This window comes from Mustela putorius, unplaced genomic scaffold (genome assembly GCF_011764305.1).
Source record: "Mustela putorius furo isolate JIRA1106 unplaced genomic scaffold, ASM1176430v1.1 tig00537284_pilon_pilon_pilon, whole genome shotgun sequence".
Taxonomy (NCBI): Eukaryota; Metazoa; Chordata; class Mammalia; order Carnivora; family Mustelidae; genus Mustela; species Mustela putorius.
The window spans coordinates 2,871,066-2,893,261 of NW_025422422.1; positions in this window are offsets into that span (position 1 = coordinate 2,871,066).

Consider the following 22,196-nt stretch of genomic DNA (forward strand, 5'->3'; position numbering starts at 1 on the left):
TTCTCAGACTGCCTTAGCCCAGACTTTTCTCTCATGTACTGTATTCTCCACCCAGCGCTTTTCATTATTATACCTGCATCTTACTTGCACTTGGACTACAAGCTCTTCACAGGAAGAGACCAGATCTGTGGGTCACTACATTCCTTGCAGCACAGAACTGATTCACTACAGGTTCCACAGGGGTAGTTACTGATGGACATGGGTGTGCTGAGATTGCTAAGAAGGGATAGTCCTTAAAGTCGACCCACTTGGAAGGTGGATTTTTTTTGAAAGGCCAATTCATTTGGAAACCAGACCAAAATGCAAGCTCTGGGGAAATCTAAGTGCTTTTTATGCCTCAGTCAAAATTGAAGTTTGATGATAAGAGCAATGAGATTTCCTGCTAGCTGAATTTATGCAATTGTTTGAAAGGAATCTCCAGACATGCGATTGCAGACGTGTTCTGTGTGGTGGTGAGTCAGGTCCCTGGCATGGGTGAGCCTCCTTTAGAGGAACTACTCTGTTGGTTTTCTTGCCTAAATATTCTGAAGTAATTCTGAAGTAACTTTCTTAAAAGTGCTAAGTCACACTGAAGGCCTTGGTTTAATTTGAAATGTTATCAGAGATTAAGGGAGAATGAAATTTGAGTGACAGTTTTGCTCTCTCTCAGTTTAGGAGAAAGTCATCATTGTAATCAGATACCTTCTGTTCAATGTTGCTCAACTTCAGTTTTGGAGAGGAACAGAGAAGGGCAGGGTAGCTGTGACCAACAGGAGGTTATTAGCTTGTATCATTAAGATCTGTCTTTTTCTTAAAAAAATTTTTTTTTTATCCAGACCCACAGTCTAACAGATTGAGAAAGCAGTGGGAGAAGAGATCCTGTATGAATGTAACCTTGAAGAAGGTGGTGTCTCATTGGAAAGATAAGGCTGGGTGTGGGTCAAATCAGAGTTTATCAAGTCATGGTGAGGTGGTGAGGATAAGCAGAGGCTTGTTTGCCAAACACAGATACAGGATGTTGATGTCTGAATGGTAAACTTGGAATAAAGAAAAGGGAGGTACGATTTCAAAAGAGGGAAGTGGAAACACTTCTGGAACCCATTAGCCCAGGAGATGGTACTGGCCAGAGTAGGAGTGGACCGTGGAGGCTCAGTTCATTCATGGATGAAAGGTGGGGCAGAGATTATTCTTCAGGGCAGCCCTGATTGGGCACTTCCCTGACCCCGGAGGTGATGTCAGTGTGATTTCCCCGCCTGGGAGCCCTCACTCTTGGATCCCTCATATCAGGCAGTCTCCTGGGTGAAGAGAACAGAGGCGCTGGCCTGGGGCACAGTTGTGATGTTCTCGTGTTTCATCTTCCTGGGCTAACTATTAACTTTCAGCCTGAAGTGTCTGTCACCAAGTCATCTGTCTTGGTAAAGGCTGTTGGGGTCTCAGCATTATGAGGAGGCCATGAATCTTCCCTGCTGACAGTGAGAATATCCACACCAAGCTGCCATAGAGATTTCTGCTTCCCACAATGTTTATGACAGTAAATTAGGCTACAGAGTACACCAGAGATTGTTTCCATAACCCCTGATACCTGGTAGATTTGTCAGCCTCACTCCATGGCTGTGACTTTAGTAAAGTCAAAAAATGTTTAAACTGTAAGGCCACAGATAATATATAAAATTATCAGAGCACTTTACAAGGTCTTGTGCTGGTTTATTTGGACCTTTCCCTCAGATAGCGTGTATTTCCTTTCCTCTTTGTCTCTTTGGTCCTCTCAGTATCTTTCCATTTCCCTCTAGCTTTTTTGTTGGTTTTAATTCCAAATCCAAACAGAGGGGCATGAGATTTCCCTTTAAGCTTTTCTCAGGATCCTCTGCTCGATTACCTTCCTAGACATTTTCTAAGGGAGCTCAGCCTGCAAGTGGGCTGTGTATGCAGGTGATTGCCAAGCCTCTAGGCCCTACCCTCACTTTTCTCCTAACTCTTTGCCTTGTGTCCAGGTGCTTTCCTGTTAGCCTCATGCTTACACTTACCTGACAAGTGCTTAAAATCTTGTGTTGTAAGACCCGGTTGCAAAATAGACAGTTGTTCCATAAAACAATCTCCACTGAGCGTCACTCCATCCAAACAGAAACTTGGGTGAAATATTCATTTATTGCTTGTGTTTCTCAAAACACATTCGGAGCTTGTTTAGGTAGCCGTGATTGGTGATGGGAACTCTGTCCTTTGACACTGAAGTCTGATTTTTTTTTTTTTATTGCCAATACTATTTGGTTTTGATTGAGTAAATCTGGGGGTAAGTTGGGCCTTAAAATTTTAGATAGTTTTTTTTTTTTAAATTTAGATAGTTTTAATTAAAAAAATTTTTTTAAAAGATTTTATTTATTTGACAGAGAGAGTGAGGGAGCAAGAGAGCACAAGCAGCGGGAGCATAGGCAGAGGGAGAAGCAGGCTCCCTGCTGATGTGGGGCTCGATCCCTGGGATCATGACCTGAGTAAAGGCAGATGCTTAACCGACTGAGCCACCCACGTGCTCCAAAATTTAGATAGTTTGACTCCTTATACAATTCTTACTTCTATCAAGCTAAAATTTATTTTTTATGCGTTTTATTCTTTTGTATAATTGAATGGCTGGTTTGTTCTCGGGACTACAGAGGAGTTGCTGGTATTGAGATGAATGATATAAAGATAACGTTATTGAAATAAATCCTTGGTCTAGAGGAAAACTTTGAATTTTTGATTCCAACCATCCATTATATCCATTTTTTCATGGCTTTGAGCTGGTCAGGACTAATTTATGAATTCCGAAGTTTTAAATTTGGTGGTTACTACTTATGGTTTCTTTTTAATGGAGTAGAATGAAATAGAAGACACTGGTTATATTTTTTTCCAGCCTTATTGCAACACAATTGCAACAGAAGGGAATGAGATAGTGTAGAGTAGAATAGGCCTCTGGGTCTGCTTAGGATGCAGAAAGCCACAGGTAACTGCTGTTCCCCTATAAATGAGAAATGACTGTCATAATTTTCTTAGATCTGTATTAGAGTTGAGGTCACAAAACAATTCAGGTAAATGGAATTCCAGAAGTGACAGGTCTCTCCCAGAAGAGAAGAAACGCATGAGCTATTCCACTTTGGGCAGAACATGGGCTAAAGAAGAGGCCGCCATGGAAAGGGGAGAAGAAGAAGACAGCTAGTGTTGCACGGAGTTCCTATGGGCTAGTGTTGCACGGAGTTCCTATGGGCTAAGCGTGGACACCTGTGACAGCTTGGAATCATGGGAGCTCCAGACCCGTGGGAATCTGCATTCACTCACTCACAAGCTCTTCTCTGCTGGTCTCCAGTAGCTCCTCAAAAGAAAGCCTGGGGACAGGGCAGGAGACTGGGGACAGTGCAGATGTGTAACCACCCATTGCTGCTCCTGCACAGAGATAAAGCATCTCTAACTCTCAAGAACCTTCCTTCCACCTAAGGGAACACCTTAGAATACTGAACAAAGGACTTACAACCTGCTTGGATCCAGAATTCTGCATGGATATGAAGCAGATGTTTTCTGTCACTGAGGGGCGACAAGAAATTCTCTGCCACCAGCACCACAGCTCTCCACACCACCACCAGGGACACAAGGCAGAGTCTGGCTGTCACGGTGAGGAGGACACACCACAAAAGCTCAATTCCCAAGGCATAGGACCTTGGGACCATAGGACCATAGGACCTGGTGCATAGGACCTGCCTTGGACGAAATCTGGGTGGGAGAACCGAGAACCCCCACTACGAGTCCGGCAGCAGGGAACATGCACTAGCAGTCTCTGGCTGGAACTGGTCAGGGGTGTGGAGCCAGAGCCCTCTGTGGGACAGAGTTGCAGGGACAGTGGAAAAACCCCTCAGCCCTCCATACCCACATGAAGCACAAGGGGACAGCAGCCCACTGCCAATACATTCGAGACCATGGTACGCCAAACGTCACTATAGCCATAAAACCCGCAAGCCCAGACCAATGGATTGAACCGCTCCCCATACTGATGGGCTGATCGGACAGGCATGCCTGTTCCTACATATGTGTATTTTTTCACTCTGTCTATATTGTTCTTCTAAACAATAGAACTTGTGAATACCCCCAGAAGGGGGGGGAGTACTGTGAAGAAGTAAAACAATAGAGATGATACAGATGTTGGAGCCATCAGACTTGCAGTCCAAAATAGCTGTGGTTACTATTTATTAATTATATTAGCCCCTGGAGGATGTGTGCAATGTGCTAGAATAGATTGGGACTTCGAGTGAAGTGCTGAAAACTATGTATATAAAGAGAGTTTATAAACAGATTGGATACAGCTAAAGAAAAAAAAATGAGTGAACTCAAAGTTAGGACACTAGAAATCATCCACACTGAGACTCAGTGAGGAGAGCCAAGCAGAGGCACCAGAGGGAGGAGGACAGGGCAGCCATGAATCGTGGGCCAATATCAAAAGTCTGACAGATGTGAAATTAGAGTCCCAGATGGAGACGAAATGAACAAAGCAGATGAAATATTTGAAAATTTCATGGCCATGACTTTTCCAAAATTAATGAAATGTAATAAACCAAAGATCCCCAAAGCCCAGCAAATCCCTGAGCAGATTAATTACCCCTGCCAACACACCTAGGCATGTCATGTTCACACTGCTGAAAACCGAAGGTGAAGAGAGTATCTCGAAGGCAGCTAGAGAATGAACATACTTTTACGTGTTAAAGACGACATACTCCACACAACCGCTAACAAGTGACATTAAAGCCAAGGTGTAACTAATGAGTCAATAGTGCAGATAAAATGCACAAAAATAATCAGAAGAAGGCAAGACAAGAGAGGAGAAAGCTCTGAAGAGCAGAAGAGACAGCAGTGCCTGGATCGCTAAGCATCTGCCTTTGGCTTAGGTCATGATCCTGTGGTCCTGGGATCGAGCCGCACATTGGGCTCCCTGCTCAGTGGGGAGTCTGTTTCTCCCTCTCCTACTGCCCGTCCCCCTGCTTATGCTAGTTTTCTCTCTCTCTCTCTCTCTCATGTTCTCTCTCTCTAATAAATAAATCTGGAAATAAAGAACAGAAGAGACAAATTAGCAAACAGCTGGCAAGATGATAGATTTATGTCTGACCGTATCAATAGTTAGACCAAATGTAGCTGGTCTGCACTTCAGTTGACAAGCAGTGATTCAGCACCTAAGTATGTAAAATCCTTATGCTGTACATCTTAAACTTATGCAATGTTGCATACGAATTATAGATTGGTAAATCTGGGGAGGAGGAAGCATTGTTTGCCAGATTGGCTAAAAAAAAAAACAACAAGATAAATCTATATATTGTTTATAAGAAATCCACTTTAAATAGAGACATAGCTAAGAGTATAAAGATGGAAAATAATATACCACATGAATTCTTTTTTTTTTTTAAGATTTTATTTATTTATTTGACAGAGATGACAAGCAGGCAGAGAGGCAGCAGAGAGAGAGGAGGAAGCAGGTTCCCCGCTGAGCAAAGAGCCCGATGCGGAGCTCAATCCCAGGACCCCGAGATCATGACCTGAGCCGAAGGCAGTGGCTTAACCCACTGAGCCACCCAGGCGCCCCTACCACATGAATTCTAACCAAAAGTAAGCCAGAGTAGCTATGTTAATATCAGACAAAATAGACTTCAAAGGGACATTATGTTATTATGTTATTATAAACTATTTTAAACTAAATGGCATAATTTTTCATAATGTGTATGTATGTAGCAGAAATTTGAAGTACATAAAGTTCAATAAACACCAAGCATGAGAGACATAAAACTAACGAAAGGCACATCATAATGGCATTTTCAAAATCAGTGATAAAGAGAAAATATTATAATCAATCAGAGAAAAGACCTGTAGGAACAAAGGCAAAGCTCACGTCATCGGTATATGTAGTGGGTGACTGAATGTAATAAAAACCATCCTCATTTCTCACAAAGCTCTATTGAGTAAAATACATCCTAACGATCTCTCCAACTTAGTTACTTGTTTTCTCCTCTCCCTCGACCACTCCAGTCCAATGTCCTATTAACTCTTGAGCAGATTATGCAATGCAATAAACCCCAAATTAGACTCCCTCATTCACACCTGTCTCTTTCCTATTTGTTCTCGAGATTTTAGCCACTGTGGTCTAGCCTTGGAGCAAAGTGGAGGTCTGATCCTGCCATGCTTCCCCCCCCCACTTGAAACCCTTCATGCTGACCCCCCTCCCACCCTCAAGTGCAGCAGCCTCCACTCCCAGGCTGCTGCTGACCCCTCATACATCGTCTTTCAGCTCCTTCTATGCTCACTGCCCTCGCTGACCAAAGGGCCTTTTCACGCGCTGTGTTCTCTGCCTCTAAGTCTCTAAGCGTCCATCCCCTCTCTTCTCTCATCTAATTTAATCCAACTCAACATGTAGATCACAACTTCATGTCATTCTGGTCCCATGACTAGTTCTAATACCCCTGTTTTACTCTAGCACCATGATCCCTCCTTTATAGATTTTGCTGTAATTGTGTTTTGCCTTTGACTTGGGAGAGGTTATCTAGGTCAGATCTCTCTCACCAGACTATACGCTTTGCGAACCTTTTCATTTTCTGTTCGTCACTGGATCCCCAGAACTTAACCCCATTGCCGACACATACTGGGTAATCAATAACTATTGGTGAACTGAGTGAGTGGGGGAAATGACTAAAAATAGATCTAAGAGGGAACTAGAACATTCTTATGTAAGCACAGGGGAACCTCTCTGGCTAATGAAGTGAGCCACATTAATAAAGCCACATGTACTTCCTCTTCCTTGCTGAAATCATCTCTGTTGGTAACCAGAGTATAAATCTCCTACTCGTCTAAGCTTGTAGGACCTCCACTGACTGTTCAGCTCTTAGCACCTTGCCATGGTAATCACTGCTCCAGCGTACTGCGAACCATGAGTGTATGAGCTGTGTCTTAGACTAACTAGCTCCATAAAGACAAGCCAAGTGACTGCAGTGCCCTGCCAGCTTTAGAGCCCTTGTCCTTCCAAAGCCTGTCAGACTCTGCTGGAGGGATGAAATCTCCCATGGCACTGCACTCCCCAAGTCCTTGACTTCGAGCTCTACTTTGGCTTATGTCCATTTGCTGACACTCAGCTTTATTTAAACAACCACAACCCTTCAGCTGTTTTTCTGGTACCTGTTTCATTTTGCCTTATCATGTAGGTAATTATATGCCTCTCTTATGTGTATCTTACCAGACAGGTGTTTCTAGAAGTTGGGTGGTCTTGCCCTTTCTCCCTCTTCCTGCACCCAGCACAGTGCCTTGATGTTAATCCAGTCCGATGGAATATTTACTTGCAACCTTGAACTGACACATTGAACGGGAGGGACAATCTAAGTGTCCAGCAGTATGTGTAGTTGCCAAAGCACTGGATTACAAGTCCTCAAACTTGGGTTTTATTTTTTTTTTATTTTTTTTTTATTTTCGGCATAACAGTATTCATTATTTTTTCACCACACCCAGTGCTCCATGCAATCCATGCCCTCTATAATACCCACCACCTGGTACACCAACCTCCCACCCACCCATCAATTCAAACCCCTCAGATTGTTTTTTAGAGTCCATAGTTTCTCATGGTTCACCACCCCTTCCAACTTCCCCCAACTCCCTTCTCCTCTCTAACTCCCCATGTCCTCCATGCTATTTGTTATACTCCACAAATAAGTGAAACCATATGATAACTGACTCTCTGCTTGACTGATTTCACTCAGCATAATCTCTTCCAGTCCCGTCCATGTTGCTACAAAAGTTGGGTATTCATCCTTTCTGATGGAGGCATAATACTCCATAGTGTATATGGACCACATCTTCCTTATCCATTCGTCCGTTGAAGGGCATCTTGGTTCTTTCCACAGTTTGGCGACCGTGGCCATTGCTGCTATAAACATTGGGGTACAGATGGCCCTTCTTTTCACTACATCTGTATCTTTGGGGTAAATACCCAGGAGTGCAATTGCAGGGTCATAGGGAAGTTCTATTTTTAATTTCTTGAGGAATCTCCACACTGTTCTCCAAAGTGGCTGCACCAACTTGCATTCCCACCAACAGTTTAGGAGGGTTCCCCTTTCTCCACATCCTCTCCAACACATGTTGTTTCCTGTCTTGCTAATTTTGGCCATTCTAACTGGTGTAAGGTGATATCTCAACGTGGTTTTAATTTGAATCTCCCTGATGACTAGTGATGATGAACATTTTTTCATGTATCTAATAGCCATTTGTATGCCTTCATTGGAGAAGTCTCTGTTCATTATCTTCTGCCCATTTTTTGATATGCTTGTCTGCTTTGTGTGTGTTGAGTTTGAGGAGTTCATTATAGATCCTGGATATCAACCTTTTGTCTGTACTGTCATTTGCAAATATCTTCTCCCATTCCGTGGGTTGCCTCTTTGTTTTGTTGACTGTTTCCTTTGCTGTGCAGAAGCTTTTGATTTTGATGAAGTCCCAAAAGTTTATTTTCGCTTTTGCTTCCTTTGCCTTTGGAGACATATCTTGAAAGAAGTTGCTGTGGCTGTTATCGAAGAGATTACTGCCTATGTTCTCCTCTAGGATTCTGATGGATTCCTGTCTCACATTGAGGTCTTTTATCCATTTCGAGTTTATCTTTGTGTACGGTGTAAGAAAATGGTCAAGTTTCATTCTTCTACATATAGCTGTCTAGTTTTCCCAGCACCATTTATTGAAGAGACTGTCCTTTTTCCACTGTACACTTTTTCCTGCTTTGTCAAAGATTATTTGACCATAGAGTTGAGAGTCCATATCTGGGCTCTCTGCTCTGTTCCACTGGTCTATGTGTCTGTTTTTATGCCAGTACCATGCTCTCTTGATGATCACAGCTTTGTAGTAAAGCTTGAAGTCAGGTAGCATGATGCCCCCAGTTTTATTTTTGTTTTTCAACATTTCCTTAGTGATTTGGGGTCTCTTCTGATTCCATACAAATTTTTGGATTATTTGCTCCAGCTCTTTGAAGAATACCGGTGGAATTTTGATTGGAATGGTATTAAAAGTATAAATTGTTCTAGGCAGTATCGACATTTTAACAATGTTTATTTTTCCGATCCAAGAGCATAACATGGTCTTCCATCTTTTTGTGTCTTCTTCAATTTCTTTCATGAGTGTTCTGTAGTTCCTTGAATATAGATCCTTTACCTCTTTGGTTAGGTTTATTCCCAGGTATCTTATGGTTCTTGGTGCTATAGTAAATGGAATCGATTCTCTAATTTCCCATTCTGTATTTTTATTGTTAGTGTATAAGAAAGCCACTGATTTCTGTACATGGACTTTGTATCCTGCCACGTTGCTGAATTGCTGTATGAGTTCTAGTCGTTTGGGGGTGGAGTCTTTTGGGTTTTCAAAATAAAGAATCATGTCATCTGCAAAGAGAGAGAGTTTGACTTCTTCATTGCCAATTTGGATACCTTTTATTTCTCTTTGTTTTCTGATTGCTGTTGCTAGGACTTCTAATACTATGTTGAACAAGAGTGGTGAGAGTGGGCATCCTTGTCGTGTTCCTGATCTCAACGGGAAGGCTGCAAGCTTTCTCCCATTGAGGATGGTATTTGCTGTGGGTCTTTCATAGATAGATTTTATGAAGTTCAGGAATGTTCCCTCTATCCCTATACTTTGAAGCATTTTAATCAGGAATGGATGCTGGATTTTGTTAAATGCTTTTTCTGCATTGGCTTGGGTTTTACTCCCTGCTCCATTCTCTGAGATGAGTGGTTGTGAGGATCAAATAGGATGGTGGGTGCTGAGGTGTTTTGTAAAATGTAAAATATGCTGCAGGTGTAAGGGATTATTATTTCTAGATGTGAATATGCAAAGAAACACAGGCTAAAGTAGCTGAGACTGTAACTCGTGGCTCCTCTGAGCTATAACTCATGGTGGGTACCAGAGGCAACTTTGGCTTTGCTTTTTATGTAGCCGAGGGGAATGATTCATTAGTTGCTGTAACGAGGCCCATATACGTAGCGCCACCTGGGTGTGTGGTCAACGGTGCCAGTTATTTGGTCACCGGAATTGGAATTCAAGAGAAATGCCTGGAGCCCATCACTAGTGCTCAGTGGGTGGTGATAGTAAACTTCCTTCTGGAGGTTGCGGAGACTAGATTTAATGTAATTTCTGCTAGAGAGCCTGCTGAAAGAGAACATGTGGAAACTTAGAACTCACCTCCAGCAGCCACGAGAGGTGCGGCTCGCGGCCTGTAGCAAAGTTCCTCTCCACTCACAAGGGCCCCACGTGGGTCTGAATTTGCCATATCTCATTGTGACGGTTGGTTTCCTCGTTTGTTCCTCTCAGTTGGCTGTGAATTCCTTGGGGGAAGGGACTGAATTTTAGCCACCTTTTCATTTCTAGCTTTGACATCCATGAGTGCTCAGTAGGTGCTCAAAAAACTTTTGGTGACCATTTGGAGGACAAAAGAAAATAAATAAAATAAATGCTAAGAGTAGGTTACTGGTCTTGCAGAGCGGCAGACTTAGGACCAGATAGTTGTTAAGTGATGTGCCATGTGTGGGGGATAGAGTCTTCATTGAAGGCTTCCTTAAATACTTAAATTGTGTCTTGAAGAAGAAGGCTGATGCCAAGGGAAGGGCAAAGAAATGATGGTTTGGAAGGTTCTGCAATGTTACATGCTCAAGATATTTAAATATTTCAAAAGACATTTGCCTCCATTGTCTCAAATCTCACAGAGACGGAGGTGTGAATGGGATCATCCTCAGGGTCACATTCATAGGTCAGGAAACCAAAATCCGAGATGGGTTTAAGGACTTGACTAAAGTCACACGGCAGGTTGGCGGGAAATCCAGAATTAGAATTCTATTAGTTTTTATTTCTTCTCAGTTCACTCTCCAACACACAGCTTTATGTGAGCGAGCAGAAACTTCATCTCGACGTCCAAAGATGTTTTTTGAGTGCATCTAACAGGGTGTTTGAAGGAGTTTCCAGAGTCATTATAAACTGGGCAGAAAAGGAAACATTTTGTCAGAGTTGGGGATGGAGACATTTATTTGATAGCTGGTGCTCTGTTCACAAACAAAAGGAATCCATTGCTTGCAGTGTGGATCCACACAAAGACAAAAGAGGCCAGTTCTTGGTGACTATCACGAGCCCTGTGGCTAGGGAGAGCAGAGTAGAACCCACCAATCATTGCCTAGCATTTGAAGCTTGAAAAAAAACCTTCTTGATTTGAAAAACAAAAACTCAAACTTCCATAAGGGGAAGATAAAGGGGAGTCTTCTTTATCCCCTTCCTATCTCAACTTATGAACATTTAAAGAAAAATCAAGTCCATATGCTTTGGGAATAACAACATTTAAATCATAAAACAGCATCGCATAAGCACTACTTGATACTCAGGAGCCAGGATGCCTTTGGTCTTCCAAAGGAAAGTTCACTTGCAAGATCCAGCTCCATGATGTTCAAGAGCTATATACATTCCTAATGCTCATGGACTTTCTCAGATTAAATGTGTGATCTGGAAGCATTTCGTTCTAATTCTCCAGGCCTCCATATTCTCCTCTAAATTGGAGTTTACCAGACCATCTCTGTGTTCCCTCCCCGCTATAATATTCTATGGTTCTGGCCCTGTGGATAGGCCTGGCTCACAAGAGCAAGGAGTCCTCAGGGTTCATGCCCTGGCTTTGCCAAGTATGGGCTCCAAGGGATTTAGTCTCATTGTTCTCCATTTTTTTCTTTAAAAAATGGAGTCATAGTGCCTGCCTCAGAGAGTTATAAGGTTAAACAAGTTGACATCGGCAAAATGCTGAGATCAGGGTCTCAGGCATTGAAAATATTAAATAGAAAGCTATGGCTTGGCTGCACACTGGCCTTGTCCTCACTTTGCCGATGACAAAGCAAGCATGGACAGGGTGTTCCCCGTCGGGACAGATGCCATACGCTCTACCTGCATTGGCCCACTCAACCCTTGCAGCCCCACATGGTCGGTCATGTTGGGTCTCTTGTATAGGCTGCTCCAAGCTGCACAGCTAGTAAGTGGCAGAACCGGGAGTTAAAGCAGCTCTCTGGACGTCAGAGCAGGAGTTTGCAGCCACCGTGCAATACTGGCTTGTCCAGGTAAACACTGGGCTCTACCCAGGGCTGAGATGGGGACCTGCTGTCATTTGAAAACCCCCATCTGGGCTAACACAATGATTGAGAAAGTAACAAGCAAATACCATCGGTAGGACTGGTCCACAATATTCCCATGTCCTTAATGGTTCTAAGTCATCCAACTCCTAAGAGTCACTTTCCCCCTTTAACATCAACTTATTGATTGTTTCTGCTCATTTTTTGCCCCAGCGAGGTACTGTCCTCTAGTTAAATTCAGCCAGCTACTCAAAGATGTACCACTGTGGATAAGGAAGAACACAGCAGTATTTTTTATAGTAGCAAAACCCATACAAACAAACCAAACCCAGCACACAATCTTTAATAAATGAAAGTATATCCACAATATGTCTATTAGGATCCTGTTGAAAATCAAGAGGTAGTTTTATGGATCTATACATTTCTTTACCACATACAAGAAAGACCATTCTTTGGGTGTCTTTGAGTGCTCCTTTATCTTTCTCTCTCACCTTACCTCATGCCATTCATGGAATTCCCCTCTTTAGACTTCAGTCATGCAACTTTCCAGTCCCTCAAACAAGCCTTCCTACCCCAGGGCCTTTGCACACGTCTCTCCCCTCTACTCTGTCCAAATTTGCTCTTATCTTTGCTTTTTGCCTTATGAATGTCTATTAATTTTCCAAAGTTCAGCTCATACTGCCCTTTTTCAGGAAGGCTGGACAGAGGTCCCCTGTCGCACACTTTCATAGCACCTATGTAATTAATAGTTTCATGTTGGTCAGCCTGCTGGAAGGTAAGCTCCTTAAAGTCTGGAACCCATTTTTTTGGGTCATTTTTACCATTGTATCCCCTGTGATGGATATAATAATTTGTATGCTCAGTAATGAATAAAAAGCTCAGATGTTCCTCAAAGGTAAATATGGTATTTTACTCCTAGAACCTGGTACAACTCAAACATTAGTGCTTAGAAAGACGACCAGGTGAGAGTTTGAGCTTGGAGTCCAGGGATCTGGCTTTCTGACATTAACCCCATTTGGGCCACGCAAGCAGATAATATCTTGAGCACCATGGTGAAATGGAGAGGATGTGTGTTTTAGAGTCCAGATCTGATTTCAAATCCCATTTACTTATTAACTCAAAAAAAGTTTTTTTGGGTGCCAGACCCTGGACTGGGCATGAAGAGACAGCAGCAAACAGTATGCATGCCTGACTTGAAGAACTTGACATTTGGAAGGGGACATCTCTGGAGGCAGTGAACCTCCTTAATGGCAGGCATTCTAGATGGTTCGGGAAATTCCAAGACATTCTATATTCTTTCTCTCTCTTAGACATGCAGAGAATGGGTGATGGTGCCCTCTCTCTCCTACCTCCTTAAGACTCCTCCTTGAACTAGGACACACATGGTTTTTTCTGTATGTTAATGCAATTGCAGAGATCAGAGATTAGTCCCTCCTGATACGGCAGGGGCTCAGCAAACACTAAAGCAATAAAACTAAGAAAATGGGTGATGGTAGTGCCTGGGTGGCTCAGTTGGTTAAGCAGCTGCCTTAGGCTCAGGTCATGATCCAGGGTCCTGGGATAGAGCCCGCATCATGCTCCTGGCTCAGTGGGGAACTTGCTTCTTCCTCTCCATCTGTTGCTCCCCAGCTTGTCATCTTTCGCTCTCTCGCTCACTTCACTCTCTCAAATAAATAAATAAATAAAATCTTAAAAAAAAAAACAAAAGAAAGAAAGCAGGTGATAGCTCAGAGTTTCATAAGTATTAAACGTTATTTTGAGGCTTTTATATGAAACCCCCCAAAGGTCCTGATAATAAATTTTCATTCCCTTTTCCACAGCCACTCCTCCTTCCCCATCCCCAATTCTTCTGCACTTCAAAGCCTCCCCCGGCCCCCAGACAGTCTCTCTGGCCATGAGCAGGGCAGCGAGTATGGGAACTGACAGATTTAGAGCCCTGTCTGCTCCCCTTTCAGTGTGAGACCGCCTGTCAACTTGGGTCACTGTCCTGTGGATGAAGGCACATTTTAAAAACACTCTGAGCCAATGACTCTAGACATGTTGGTCTCCTGTTAATACAGGATAATAAATTCCTAAATTCGGCAATGACAAATAGCCCTTTGCAAGTTATTAATACTTCATAAAACAAAATGTTCCAACTTTTGTTTCGTTCCCGGCTTTCTCTTGCCCTTTTCCTTCTATTGTGCTGTTGTCCTCCTGGTTTCCCTGGTCCCTTTGTACATCTGTCTTTTCTCAGGCTCCCTTCAAAATGGTAAGCTTGGTTCTTCAAAGGTGCCAAGTAGACAGTTGGCTCATCGATACTCTGATAACCTCTTGAATTTCCAAATGGGGTTTTAAAAAATTGCTTGTCTTTGTGGTAACTGTTGTGGCTTTGCTTCAGGATCTCTTTTACCATGACGTTAAGGGGGATTTGGTAATCTGTAATTTTTTTTTCTCGAAGGCTAGGTTTTTATTTGCCTGCCCTTTCCTGTTTATCCTTTGTTCCTCTCCGAAGCTTTCCCCCCACCTCTCTTTTCCTTTCCCATTTATCCTGAAGTGTGGCTCCCACTGCTCTCTCTCCCTTATCCTCTGTTTCTCTCCATCTTCCCCTCTTCTCTCTTTCTGGTGTGGATTTTTTTCATTGGTAAGCTTTGCACATTACAGGAGGGAAAAAAAGGTTCTGCGACCAAACCAGCTGTGGCTAGAAGCTATCAGAACCTTCTATGAAGGTTCTTTTAAATTTTGTTTAATGTGACTTAAGGAAAAAAAAAAAAGAAAAGAAAAGAAAACGAAAAACCTTACAAGAGAAGACAACAATCTGAAATCCTTAACAGAAGCATGTAAAAAATCACCTATGCAAATGTACATTTCCTTTATACAGCTAGCATCAGCCTAAATGCTTTTCTCTGTTGTCCCGATTCAAGTTCCGTGTATGTGTGAGTTCAAGGGCACATGCACCATTTAAAGGCCAGTCCCTCCTCTTCTAATGTATGCATCCTACAAGTCCTCGCACTTGCTCTTTTAAGCAGACGTCACTAGCACTTTCCTGCCTCTTCTTAACTCTCCGTGTTTTATAGCCTTCCTGGGAGAGAGGAACCTGACAGCTTACGAACCCCTCAAGGCAGGATGGACAGCGTCTCCAAATATCTAACAGATGTTGCCCTGTATCTCAGGATGAATCCATTACGGATTCGGAACTCTCGCTCTGGTAACTTCTGCCAGGTTTCCTTTCACACTTGTGAGGAGGAAATGGACGGAGCATCAGTGAGGGGACAAGACAATAACAATAAACAGACCCAGGCTTAAACCCAGGCAGCAATAACAAAAACACTCCGGAGCCCCCTTGACAGTGGCTCTCCCTCCAGCGCCAGGCTGCAAATCACTTTCTGTTTCCTTCTCCCTGAGCTCACACACGTTCAGAGTCACAGGATCTGAAAACGTGCCCATTTGCGTTCTTGTTCAAGGAAATATTTGGATAAGGGAGACAGGACTAAAGAAATTCCAAGTCATCTTGGAGGAAGTTCTCAAAAGTGATGGTCGGTTGGGCTGGGAAGTGAGAGGGGCGAGTTAAGTCTTCAGTCTTGTCTGATCCGAGCCGCTTGCAGCCTCGAAAGCAGGCCCTGATTGCAACGGGCGCTGGAGGCCGGAGGTGTAGTTCCCATGTTCCAAGCGGAATCCATCGTGTCTCGTGTCTTCCCCCTCCTTCCAAACCTGCAGTCTCTCATCCAATTTACCTAATCCATCACTGTCATCTCATTTTTCTAAAGCTCTTTACTCTCGACTGCCTTGGATATTTTCAGACAGTTGGTGAGATAAAAATAGAGGAATCAGTTGATCCAACATTATGCATCGAATGCCTGCCTGAGGAGCACAGGGAACAGTAAGCAATGGTGACGCCCAGTGGAGCAGGACATGGTCCTGCAAACAACTACAAGGACATGTGAGAAGTACTGTCACAGACCTCTTGTGTGGTGCTACCATGGAGAAGACACGTGGTATTAACTCGAGAGGAGGAGTGAGGCTAGGGATTATCAGGAAAGGCTTCATGGAAGAGGTGATGTTTGAGCTTAATTCCCAAGGGTTGGTAGTATTTTCCCGGATGAGGAGGCTACTCACCCAGGGGCACAGAAGTATGAGAAATCATGGTGTTTAATGTGACGCTGATGAATTCTAGGCCAAAATACAGGGAGCACAGGGGACATGTATTTGTGGAGGTTATGGGTAAAGTTCAGAAGATGGCAGGCTTTGTACACCATGCTGAGGGTTTGGATGTTATCCTACAGGAGAGAGAAGCCTACTGTTTGGTGGTCTCTCGGAGCTTACTAAATGAAGTTGCAATTCTGCACACTCCAGAATTGGGGACCAATCTGTTATTCTGACTTGATTTCCCAACATTCTTATGCCGGGAGAACAAGCTGAGGGATGCTAATGGCTTTCCCGGTTTTCCCATTTCCCTCTCATTGCTCATGCTTTCTGGTCCACGCTGACAAGCCTCTTAACACTTCTGGCCCAAAGTCTCCTGTGGCCCAACTGCTCTGTGCTCCTTGGTCATCATCCCAGTTGAATAACGGTCTGTGTTCTTGGAGAGCTCGTATGACCCCGAGTTTATTTCTCTTACTTCACGTATTTCTACAGGACGCTGTATTTGTTTGCTAGTCTTGCCCTTCCACTCCCTTATCAACTAAGAGGTAATCTTATTGAGAGCTGAGATTCTCTTTTTCATGTTTCTATCCCCATTCATACCTCTCATTACAGTCATAAGTTGTTTTCAAATTAAAGATTGTTACTTCAGTTGAACTTCCCTAATTACAAGAAATAAAGTGGACACTTAGAGCACGTAAGTGAAGAATCCAAACCAAAGGGTCTACTTTGACCATGATATCTGGCCATTTCTAATAAAATCTCATGACAGTATTAACGTAGATGAGATTTACTAATTGAGCAAAGGAAAACACATATAAAGTTTTATGCCCCCAAATATCATATCCATCAGTAAATCTTGGTTATGTTTGGCACATCTCAAAAAGCCCAGTGGATTGTAAAGATATTAATGATAAGATTCTATAAGCTTATATCCTGCTATTAATTTTTATACCAAATTCCTATCGGCTTTAATGAGAATTCTGATATTTTTAAAAAAGACTTTGACTCCATAAAAGTTTTAAGTGATTTTGTTTTTAGTACTGTGGTGAGGTATGTGTGCGTACAACAGAGAAAAGTGCTTTTGGACATATTTATGGACCATATGTATTTATGCATCTAGAGACGTTTGAGTGAAAACTGCCCTCAAAGACCACAGACATGAAACATTACATGAATGTTTGCACCGTTAATATTTTGTTCCTCAGTGCGATTATCCTTATGATATTTATATGGTATTTGTCCTTGAGCTACAATGAGTATACCTATTAAAAAATAGAAAAGAATTGATTCATCTCTGCAGAGTTCTTAAGGATCAGTGCTACAGCCATTCGACTAATGTGGGACCAAAGGATGAAGCGGTGCAGCTAATTGCTTGAGAGCATGCAAGGTAGTTTGGGGAATGTCTTTATCTGGAGAGACTCTAGCACAGCCTTCAAAGTGGTTCAGTCCCACTCCCAGTTGGTTTGCCTGGCCATCCTGAGCCCCACAGACTCTATATTGCCTCTCTTGACTTTGTGTCTCTCTTCTGTTTTGTGGACATCGGTCATCTCTCCACCTAGACTGTACATTCCTTTAGAGATATGGGAAGTGCTCATGTTCACTGAGAACTTAATACGTGCCAGAGCCAGGGATGGTGAATGGAATAACCCAGTACAGTACCCTCGCAAAGTCTGTAGGAGAGACAGGAAAGTGAACCTACAGCTATAGTCTGGAGGGACAAGTGCTTTGTGGAGGAAAGCATGGGGTGTCACTGGCTCACGGAGAGGAGTCTGCTCACACAAGCTGTTTCCATTTGCTGTGTAACAGAAGCTCCCAGAGGGCAAGTAACTTGTCCAGTGTCATGGCCCCGTAAATGGCACTTCCAGGAATTGAACCCAATGACAAAACCCTAGATCCTAGGATTTTCTATCAGGTTACCTACCTTGTACACTTAAGGTGTCTTCCATGGGCATTCCGCACATAAACAGCACTCAGCGGCCCATAGGAAATGGGTGTTTTGTGGAGTTACTGAATAGGTGACGAGGTTTCTTACTGTATTTCATGTCAAATATTAAAGTAATGCTAAATGACTCACCAAAGCATTTTCATGCTTTCAGAAGGTGAAAACCACCCTAGAGGCATGCTTTTCTAGAATGAGGGAGGTTGGGGGAAGGTTAAGACAGGGTATTACCCTATTTTCCTTGTGCCGATAAAATCGAAAGAAAGAAACAGAGAAGGCCACTGTTACCCCCCCAGGGATGGAAGTGGGGCAGAACTGGGGTCTTGCAATGAGTGATAGGGAGAAGTCTACTGCAAAATTAGTGCGGGGTTGGCTGCTTGTATCTCTATCAATTTCAGCTCTGTTTTTATGGGTATCCAGGAAGATTCCAGTGCGGGGTGCATTTTGGACATAAGTGGCCCATTTTTTTATGCCCATTGCTCTATCATTAACCCTCCCACTTAGTCCTGGAAATGCAAAGCCCAGCATCTTCCATCTGCTCCACGTTATTTATGATGATGCCTCCAATTATGTCCAATTGAGTTGCTGTCGATGATTAAAGGTAATAGGTAATAATAACTTGGCCTCATCATTACCACCATTATTATTAGGTCATTGATTGCAATAATTTCTAAAATTACCCCTTGGAATAAAATATGTTAAGCACCTGGTTTATCCTTTTTAGGAACATCTGCTCTAAATGTGTGATAGTGTAGGACTGAACGTGTCTTGCTTGGAAAGGAAAGCAAACAGTGTTGACATTGGGAGTCTTGTCTGTGCTGGTATGAATATATTGAGAGATGATGAGAGGATGAAATAATGATCAGTCTCAAGTTCAATGCTGGAATTAGAGCTATTTAAGAAAAGGGAGAAGAAACACACACACACACACACACACACACACACACATGCACACACTTGAGAATATTCTGCAGCTACTACAACCTTTGCTCCTTTAGAAGAATTCACATCTTCACAGTGGCCCAAACTTGGCCATGGCAGTGCCTCTCCTGGCCCAAATAAGCAGGCCGTTGTGGTAAGTGGGAGGGATGAGAAGGTGGGATTGATGACAGAGTCACATAGGGAGGTGGGGAGGGAGGTGGTGTCTAGGAAACCCTTTGGGGAAGATTCTTTTCCTAACATTGTGTGTTCCTGCCTCAGTTCTGGAAATCTCACCACTGACTTTTCATTCCTTTTGATTAAGTGTTGCCTTCTTGAGGCTCCTCTTTGGGAGTGTGTGTCTGCCATGAGAATGGGGAGGTGCGCTGTGTGTTTTAAATGCTCATTATGCTTTAATTCAAGACATACTTCCCACATCCGCAGGGCTGGAAGTCACTGTGGAGACAGACACTGCATCTTGGTGGTGCAAGCTAGTAGGGAAAGCTCTGGAACAAGCTATTTCAAGCTTTTAGCCTGCCTGCCCTGTCTAATGGGGGTAGCTACTAGCCACGTGTGGCTATTTGTAGTCAGTTAATCTTTGACAAAACAAGAAAAAATATACAGTGGAAAACAGACAGTCTCTTCAATAAATGAGTGAAAATGAAATAAAACTAGAAATTCATTTTGTCAGTTGCATTGATCTCATTTCAGAAGTTCAGCCTCCAGTTGTATCTAGTGGCTCCCATTTTGATCAGTAAAAATACAGAACATTTCCTTCATAGTAAGTGCTGTGGAACAGCACTGATAGAGCCTCAGAAATAGTTATTAAGTAAGGGTCGAGCATGGTGAACTTCTGCTAGGTGCTAACTGCTGATTTGCGAAGGAGTCCCAGAAAGGTTTGAGTAACTGAATCACAGATAATCCGTCATAGCTCTGCAGGACTCAGACTCTTAAAAAAAAAAATCTTAAAAAAAAAAAAAAAAGGCTAACTGGATATATGTCTCTGTTACCAATATATAAACAAATGAGTGATCTGCTCTCATATTTGTTATCTCATTTACTATTCATAATAATACTGAAAGAATGGATTATGCCCATTTTATAAATGAATAAACAGGCCCAAAGAGGTTCGATAATTTATCCAGGACCACACAGAATACTAGTGGCAGCTCGCGTGCCATAATAAGGGTAGAGCCAGTCAGCACTTTGAAATCCTATTTCAGGAGGCACCTGGGTGGCTCAGCGGGTTGGATGTCTGCCTTTGGCTTGGGTCATGATCCCAGGGTTCTGGGATCAAGCCTCACGTTAGGCTTTCTACTCAGTGGGGAGTCTGCTTTTCCTCTCCCTCTGCTCCTTCCTCCACTTGTGCTAGCTCTCGTGCTCTCTCTCTCAAATAAATAACTAAAATCTTAAAAAAAATCTAATTTCAATGCCTTTTCCAAAATATCCTACATATCTACATGGAAATACACACACACACACACACACACACACACACACAGGTATATGTATTTTTATGTGATATGTTATATATGTATTATGTATTTATATATTTCATATAAAATATGTTACATATATAAAAATATAAATATATGCTCTTTTCATGTAAAGTATTGTGCCCCAAATGAACTCAATTATATCATGAACAGAACACATACAAATTAAATCTTGAAAATGAAGAGAAAAAAATTCTGTAAATTTATAAATTCTGAATTAAGTTGCTCTGCCAAATCTCTGACACTGGGCCAACAAAATGCAGTTCAACAGCTCTTGATCAAATGGTGATTTAAAAATAATCATTGAGTTAACCACAAAATTGATTTTCTAATTTTCTAAATGTTGCCACATTTTGGAACCAGAGGGGTGGAAGTTTAACTTCCTTTTTCATTTAAATCTTTAACTTTTCTCTTGGCTTTGACCAGCATCAGTTCTCTGCCATCAAACATGGCCGTGGACTATTCTGCCCAGATCTGGGCGGCTCTCGGACCCCGGGCCATGTTACCTCTGGTTTTTCAGGGGCTTTGTATTTAAAGCTTCTGATTGCATTCACAGAGACCAAGGAATATATATGTCACTGGTATACCAGTACTTGTGGGGCTTCTATGTGACTCCAGGGGTACGATTTGGCCCTGGCATTTAGTCCTTTTAAGACTTTCAGGGTCCCCGAAGAATGTCATATTTCAGGAAAGAGCTCTAGTCACGTTGTATCGTTAACTTTATATGGAGTGTTGTGGAATAACATTTAGTTTGATTCTGATAGAATAAAGGTGCAAATCCACATGCATAATTTAAAAGCAAAAAATCCCTTTTCTGGTACCACATAAATACATGCCAGGTGTGAAAAGAGAACTGAAGTGGTCTCTAAGGATGTTTGCAAGAAGGTGGCTGAGCTTTCTCCAACAGCTACTCCCGGTCCCTGGGGCACCCCTGTGAGTGGCTGCCCATTCCCATGGTGCATGTGATGCTGCTCCTAGGGATTTTTCAGGGATCCCTTCATTCTCCTCACCCATTCTTTCTCAGCCAAAAGAAAAATTGAAAGTGAATTTCTGAAGGCTCAAACTGGGATGCCTTGCTATCTATATTGGGTTGTGATGCACAAAAGTCAGAGAAGATAGTTACAGAAGTTCTCTACTAGCTTCTGCGCTGGGCTGGTTTAAGGGAGTCATTTCCTTATTTGTGAAAGTCATTTCCTTAAGTTTCAGCTAAGAGTACGATGCTAAGAAAATCAATGGTAAGATGGAGATTTCTGGACTATCATTCTAGAACAGTGGATGAGTAGTTTGGCTAACATGGGACTACGGGATACAGGTGTATTAGAAAGCATCTGGGTCCACATTCCCTTCCTCTGTCCCCCATCAGGCATCCTGGTCTTTGACTGGATTTCCATTTCTTCTAGCCACATACAGAGACAGTTCACTGCACACTTGCGCCTACCCTCAAGAAGTATGGTGGGCAGAGCTCCTCCGGCACCTCCAGACTCCCCCTTCTGGACCCTCTTTCCCCCTTCTTAGGGTCCTCATCTCCTTTCTTAACTCACTGTCTTTCTGCTTCTCTAGGTCACCCCCGTCAAAGAGGGAAAGAATGTAAGGATTTCCTCATACTGAAGTGTTAGGGGCTTACCA